Here is an 8,294-nt window from a genome sequence, read left to right as displayed (position 1 = left end):
AACATAGAAGAAAATCTTCATGATCTTGGGTTAAGCAAAGAGCTCTTATATATGACATCAGAAACAAGACCTATTAAAAAAATTCTTTGATAATTGAACTTCAAAAAAATTGAAAAATTTTATACTTCAGAAGATGCTATAGAAAATGAAAAGACAAGCTGTAGACTGGGAATCATCTTTCCAACTAAAAAAAGAAAACCAAATATATTTTCCATTCAAAACTTATGTCTAGTGCTCATCAGCATTGTATTTTAAAAAAATCAAAAGTTGCTATAATAATGGATTAACATCTTATCTCTTATCTCCCAGAACCATGTAATAGGGGTGTGTGTGTGTGTGTGTGTGTGTGTGTGTGTGTGTATGTATGTGTATATATGTACATATATGTGTGTATGTATTGGCTTGGCCAAAAAGTTTGTTTGGCTTCTTCTATAAGATCTTACAAAAACCTGTATGAACTTTTTGGCCATCCCAATACATATCTCCTTTGTCCCCAGTGCCACTTCCAAACTATAATTTCTTCTCCATTCCCTAAAGACTCTAGCTCTTCTGAAGATCATGCCATTAGGCAGTACTTCTCTACAAACTTCCTGGTTTTTCCCTATTGTTCATTGCAGAACAATGGCTTTTGGCTTACTTCTACATCCTGCATTGATCAGTGCTGCTGAATATTTGAGAGGAGCGCTCTGCGGATCTCTGGAGTTCTCTGTCTGTGTACTTCTCCTCTTTGGTGCTCTGTCCTATAAACTCTATCTGCCTTCGTCTACCCTAACTCCCAGCCCTGTCTCTTCAACTCTGAGCTTCCTCTGGGCCCCGCCTTACTTCTCTACCCTGTCGTATAGCTGGAAACTCTCCCAAGGCAGTAAGCTTGGGTAGTCAGGCTGTCATAAGGCTGACCTCAGTTGTTTCCTATCACTTAGAGATCACTGTCCTTTGTTGCCTGATATCTAGTGTCTTGAAAACCACTGTTTCATGCATTTTATCTGGCTAATGGTTGCTTAAGGCAGGAGGGTGAATTGGTCCTTGTTTCTTCATCTTGGTCAGAAATGGAATTCATTGGTTTCTCTTTAAATTAATGGCTAAAACTAGGCACTAAACTCTACTTAGCAATTCTGTTATGTTTCTCAAATACATCTACTATTCCATTCTCATATATCACCTGTTCTTAAGTTGTGGTGCAGGGACCTCTGGAGGTGGGGTTGGTTCCTGAGTCTTTTCTAAGTGGTTCACAAAATCAAAACTTTTCAAAATAATAAATATTAAGGTATTATTTTCCCTTTTTACTCTCATCCTCTGGAAAAATCTTTCCAGAGACTAAATTAAGTATGATGACATCATTGCTCCAACGGATAATAGAATGTGTTTTCATATACTCTGATGTGTTAAAATTTTCTGTTTTAATCTAATGCAGTAAATATCAATAGATATGACCAACATATACAAAAGCTCTTAATAATTTTGAAGAGTTCTGAGACCCAAAAGTTTGCGAATTACAGACTTAGATGATCATCTTGTACTACTGTAGGAGATGCGTAAGTCCCATACTTCATGTTTCCAAAGTGAAGATGAAATTCCATTTCAATCCCTAAGAAGGAAAGCATGGGAGGAACATTTCTAGTCCTATCTGCCCCTCAGCACTCCTCCTCCTCATTTGTTAGTTTTAGAGAAAAAGCAAGCGTACTTATCTAGTCCCTTCTCAGTTTTCTCCTCCTTTTAGAAGTAAGCTTGTCTAAAGGATGCACACATTTTGTGCTTCCCCATATGGAAGCAGGTGAGGCCTGTAGCTGAGTGAGTAAATCTGTCAACTGAAGGGACAAAGTGTTACTAAGCCCATATGCTACAGATCTAAAAAGGGACAGATTCCAATTAGCTTTATCAGTAATAAAGGTGATGTTTTGATCATCATCTCTCATTATTGTGTGGCTTTCTTAATAGATTCTGAACTTAGGAAGACAAGACAGGGGTAATGCATATTGTACCTTATCTTCCCTTCTTAAACCTCCTACACCCTATGTTCTGTATTTCTTTTGAGCTTTGAGAAAGTAGAAACCATGAGAGAGAACTCCCTCGTAGTTCCACTACCAGATCTATAAACTTAGTTGTACTTGACCTGTCTTTCCTGCTTTATCTCTTTTACAGTGGGAAAAAAGTGTTCTTACACAATTGTAAACAGTATTACTTGTGCTCTGGATGCCATTCCCTTACTCTCTTCAGCATTCTGTTCTTTATATTCTCTCTCTGCTCTTGCATTGCCAATCTCTGCCTGTCTACTGGATCGTTCATCTGTCATACAGATCTATGCTATTATTATATCCTGTCTTTATATAGGAAAAAAATTCTTGACCCCATATCATCCTTCAGCTACCACCTCATTTTTCTACTCCCATTTAGATCTAAACACCTTGTAGGAATTGTCCATACTTATTGTCTCTACTTCTTCACCTCTAATTCAATTTTTAACAAACTTCCATCAGTCTTCTGTTTTCATATCTCCACTAAAGCTGCATTTGTTACCAAGGATGGCAATTTTGGAAAATACTGCTTATCTTACTTGGCCTCTCAGCAGATTAGATATGGCTGACTCTTCCCTCCTTGAAACGTTCCCTCTGATACCTTCCAAGACACAAGAGACCATACTCCCTATTATCCTCTCTTCCTCTACCTCTTTTTTTCTTCCTCTGCTCAATTTCTAACTGTTGGAATGCCTCAGAGCTCTAATATGGGTCCTTTACTGTTTGCCATCTGTACTTTCCCCCTAGATGATCCAGACCAGATCATGGCTTTTATACCATCTATATGTTAGTGATGCTCAGTTTTATATCTAGAGCCCTGGCCTCTCCATTAAGCAACAGGTCCATATATTACTGTAGTGATAGTGGTAATTATGATTGTTTCTACTCATTGGCTATTATGAATCATGCTGCTATGACTGTTCATGTGCAAGTCTGTGTGTGAACATATATGTTTTCATTTCTCTCAGGTAACTACCTGAGTGGAATTGCTTGGTTGTATGGTTGTATGGGGACTAGTGCCTGTGTTCTGGTGGATGAGGCTGGATCTTGTCTTTCTGGTGGGCAGGTCCACGTCTGGTGGTGTGTTTTGGGGTGTCTGTGGACTCATTATTATTTGAGGCAGCCTCTGTGCTAATGGGTGGGGTTGTGTTCCTGTCTTGCTAGTTGTTTGGCATAGAATGTCCAGCACTGTAGCTTGGTAGTCATTGAGTGAAGCTGGGTGCTGGTGTTCAGATGGAGATCTGGGGGAGATTTTTGCCATTTGATATTATGTGGAGCTGGGAGGTCTCTTGTGGGCCAGTGTCCTGAAGTTGGCTCTCCCACCTCAGAGGCACAGCACTGACTCCTGGCTGCAGCACCAAGAGCCTTTCATCCACACGGCTCACAAGAAAAGGGAGAAAAATTAGAAAGAAAGAATTAGTAGCAGTACAAAGAAAGGAGGGAGGGAGGGAGGGAGGGAGGAAGGAAGAAAGAAAGGAAGAAAAAAGAAAGAAGATAAAGTAAAATGAAATAAAATAAGATAAAATATAATAAAGTTATTAAAATAAAAAAATTATTAAGAGAAAAAAACGGACGGATAGAACCCTAGGACAAATGGTGGAAGCAAAGCTATACAGACAAAATCTCACACAGAAGCATACACATACACACTCACAAAAAGAGGAAAAGTGGAAAAAATCATAAATCATGCTCTCAAAGTCCACCTCCTGAATTTGGGATGATTGGTTGTCTAAAGGAGGGAAGGAAGGAAACAAAGAATGAAGATAGAGTAAAATAAAATAAAGTTATTAAAATAAAAAGTAATTATTAAGAATAAAATTAAAAAAAAAAACAGACGGATAGAACCCTAGGACAAATGGTGGAAGCAAAGCTATACAGGCAAAATCTCACAGAGAAGCATACACATACACACTCACAAAAAGAGGTAAAGGGGAAAAAATGATAAATCTTGCTCTCAAAGTCCACCTCCTCAATTTGGAATGATTTGTTTTCTATTCATGTATTCCACAGATGCAGGGTACATCAAGTTGATTGTGGAGCTTTAATCCGCTGCTTCTGAGGCTGCTGGGAGAGATATCCCTTTCTCTTCTTTGTTCTCACAGCTCCCAGGGGCTCAGCTTTGGATTTGGCCCCGCCTCTACATGTAGGTCACCGGAGGGCATCTGTTCTTCGCTCAGACAGGACGGGGTTAAAGGAGGAGCTGATTCGGGGGCTCTGGCTCTCTCAGGCCGGGGGGAGGGAGGGGCACCGAGGACAGGGCGAGCCTGTGGCGCCACAGGCTGACATGACGTTGCACCAGCCTGAGGCGCGCCGTGCGTTCTCCCGGGAAGTTGTCCCTGGATCCCGAGAACCTGGCAGTGGCGGGCTGCACAGGCTCCCCGGAAGCAGGGTGTGGATAGTGACCTATGCTCACACACAGGCTTCTTGGTGGCGGCAGCAACAGTGTTAGCGTCTCATGCCCGTCTCTGGGTTCCGCGCTTTCATCCGCGGCTCGCGCCTGTCTCTGGAGCTCCTTTAAGCAGCGCTCTTAATACCCGCAGCAGGAAACAAAGAGGGAAGAAAAAGTCTCTTGCCTCTTCGGCAGCTCCAGACTTTTCCCCAGACTCCCTCCAGGCCAGCCGTGGCGCACTAAATCCCTGCAGGCTGTGTTCACGCAGCAAAACCCAGTCCTCTCCCTGCGCTCCGACCAAAGCCCGAGCCTCAGCTCCCAGCCCCACCCAACCCGGCGGGGGAGAAGACAAACCTCTCGGGCTGGTTAGTGCCAGTCGGCACCGATCTTCTGTTCGGGAATCTCTCCACTTTACCCCCCGCACCCCTGTTGCTGTGCTCTCCCCCGTGGCTCCGAAGGTTTCCCCCTCCACCACCCACAGTCTCTGCCCTCGAAGGGGCTTCCTAGTGTGTGGAAACCTTTCCTCCTTCACAGCTCCCTCCCACTGGTGCAGGTCCCGTTCCTATCCTTTTGTCTCTGTTTATTCTTTTTTCTTGTGCCCTACCCAGGTACGTGGGGGGTTTCTTGCCTTTTGGGAGGTCTGAGGTCTTCTGCCAGCGTTCAGTAGGTGTTCTGTAGGAGTTGTTCCACATGTAGATGTATTTCTGGTGTATCTGTGGGGAGGAAGGTGATCTCCCCATCTTACCATTCCACCATATTCCCAGAAGCCCTTTGGCAACTTTTAAAAGTGAAAAAAACAACTGCGGTTGAACACAAAAGGAAAAAATGGGACTTCCCTGTTGGCGCAGTGGTTGAGAGTCCGCCTGCCGATGCAGGGGACACGGGTTCATGCCCCGGTCTGGGTAGATCCCACATGCCGTGGAGTGGCTGGTCCTGTGAGGCATGGCCACTGAGGCTGCGCATTCGGTGCCTGTGCTCCACAATGGGAGAGGTCACAACAGTGAGAGGCCCACTTACTGCAAAAAACAAAAACAAAAAACTCTAGAATGGATGAATAGCAGAATAACTGAGGCAGAAGAATGCATAAGTGACCTGGAAGATAAAGTAGTGGAAATAACTACTACAGAGCAGAATAAAGAAAAAACAATGAAAATAACTTAGGACAGTCTCAGAGACCTCTGGGACAACATTAAATTCACTAACATTCGAATTATAGGGGTTCCAGAAGTAGAAGAGAAAAAGAAAGGGACTGAGAAAGTATTTGAAGAGATTATAGTTGAAAACTTCCCTAATGTGGGAAAGGAAATAGTTAATCAACTCTAGGAAGCACAGAGAGTCTCATACAGGATAAATCCAAGAAGAAATACGCCAAGACACGTATTAATCAAACTGCCAAAAATTAAATATAAAGAAAAATTATTGAAAGCAGCAAGGGAAAAGCAAAAATAACATACAAGGGAATCCCAATAAGGTTAACAGCTGATCTTTCAGCAGAAACTCTGCAAGCCAGAACGGACTGGCAGGACATATTTAAAGTGATGAAGGAGAAAAACCTGCAACCAAGATTACTCTACCCTGCAAGGATCTCATTCAGGTTTGATGGAGAAATGAAAACATTTACAGACAAGCAAAAGCTGAGAGAGTTCAGCACTACCAAACCAGCTTTACAACAAATGCTAAAGGAACTTCTCTAGGCAAGAAACACAAGAGAAGGAAAAGACCTATAATACCCAACGCAAAACAATTAAGTAAATGGGAATAGGAACATACATATCGATAACTACCTTAAATGTAAATGGATTAAATCCTCCAACCAAAAGATACCGACTGGATGAATGGATACAAAAATAAGACCCATATATATGCTGTCTACAAGAGACCTGCTTCAGACCTAGAGACTCACACAGACTGAAAGTGAACGGATGAAAACAGATATTCCATGCAAATGGAAATCCAAAAAAAGCTGGAGTAGCAATTGTCATATCACACAAAATAGACTTTAAAATAAAGACTATTAGAAGAGACAAAGGACACTACATAATGATCAAGGGATCGATCCAAGAAGAAGATACAACAATTGTAAATATTTATGCACCCAACATAGGAGCACCTCAATACATAAGGCAAATACTAACAGCCATAAAAGGGGAAATCGACAGTAACACATTGATAGTAGGGGACTTCAACACCCCAGTTTCACTAATGGACAGATCATCCAAAATGAAAATAAATAAGGAAACACAAGCTTTAAATGATACATTAAACAAGATGGACTGAATTGATATTTATAGGACATTCCATCCAAAACAACAGAATACACATTTTTCTCAAGTGCTCATGGAACATTCTCCAGGATAGATCATATCTTGGGTCACAAAACAAGCCTAGGTAAATTTAAGGAAATTGAAATTGTATCAAGTATCTTTTCCGACCACAATGCTACGAGAATAGATATCAATTACAGGAAAAGATCTGTAAAAAATACAAGCACATGGAGGCTAAACAATACACTAATTAATAACGAAGTGATCACTGAAGAAATCAAAGAGGAAATCAAAAAATACCGGAAACAAATGACAATGGAGACACTGTGATCTAAAACCTATGGGATGCAGCAAAAGCAGTTTTAAGAGGGAGAGGGAATTTTATAGCAATACAATCCTACCTTAAGAAACAGGAAACATCTCGAATAAACAACCTAACCTTGCACCTAATGCAATTAGAGAAAGAAGGACAAAAAATACCCCAAAGTTAGCAGAAGGAAAGAAATCATAAAGATCAGATCAGAAATAAATGATAAAGAAATGAAGGAAATGATAGCAAAGATCAATAAAACTAAAAGCTGGTCCTTTGAGACGATAAACAAAATTGATAAACCATTAGCCAGACTCATCAAGAAAAAAAGGGAGAAGACTCAAATCAATAGAATTAGAAATGAAAAAGGAGAAGTAACAACTGACACTGCAGCAATACAAAAGATCATGAGAGGTTCCTACAAGCAACTCTATGCCAATAAAATGGACAACCTGGAAGACATGGACAAATTCTTAGAAATGCACAACCTGCCAAGAATGAATCAGGAAGAAATAGAAAATATGAACAGACCAATCACAAGCACTGAAATTGAAACTGTGATTAACAATCTTCCAACAAACCAAAGCCCAGGACCAGATGGCTTCACAGGCGAATTCTATCAAACATTTAGAGAAGAGCTAACACCTATCCTTCTCAAACTCTTCCAAACTATAGCAGAGGGAGGAACACTCCCAAATTCATTCTACGAGGCCACCATCACCTTGATTCCAATACCAGACAAGGATGTCACAAAGAAAACTACAGGCCAATATCACTGATGATCATAGATGCACAAATCCTCAACAAAATACTAGCAAACACAATCCGACAGCACATTCAAAGGATCATACACCATGATCAAGTGGGGTTTATTCCAGGAATGCAAGGATTCTTCAATATACACAAATCTATCAATGTGATAAACCATAATAACAAATTGAAGGAGAAAAACCATATGATCATTTCAATACATGCAGAGAAAGCTTTTGACAAAATTCAACACCCATTTATGATAAAAACCCTGCAGAAAGTAGGCATAGAGGGAACTTTCCTCAACATAATAAAGGCCATATATGACAAACCCACAGCCAACATCATCCTCAATGGTGAAAAATTGAAACCGTTTCCACTAAGATCAGGAACAAGACAAGGTTGCGCACTGTCACCACTCTTACTCAATATAGTTATGGAAGTTTTAACCACAGCAATCAGAGAAGAAAAGGAAATAAAAGGAATCCAAATCGGAAAAGAAGAAGTAAAGCTGTCACTGTTTGCAGAGGACATGATACTATACATAGAGAATCCTAAAGATGCTACCA

This window comes from Pseudorca crassidens, chromosome 17 (assembly GCF_039906515.1).
Source record: "Pseudorca crassidens isolate mPseCra1 chromosome 17, mPseCra1.hap1, whole genome shotgun sequence".
In the NCBI taxonomy this organism is placed as follows: domain Eukaryota; kingdom Metazoa; phylum Chordata; class Mammalia; order Artiodactyla; family Delphinidae; genus Pseudorca; species Pseudorca crassidens.
Note: the sequence above shows the minus strand (reverse complement) of the source record.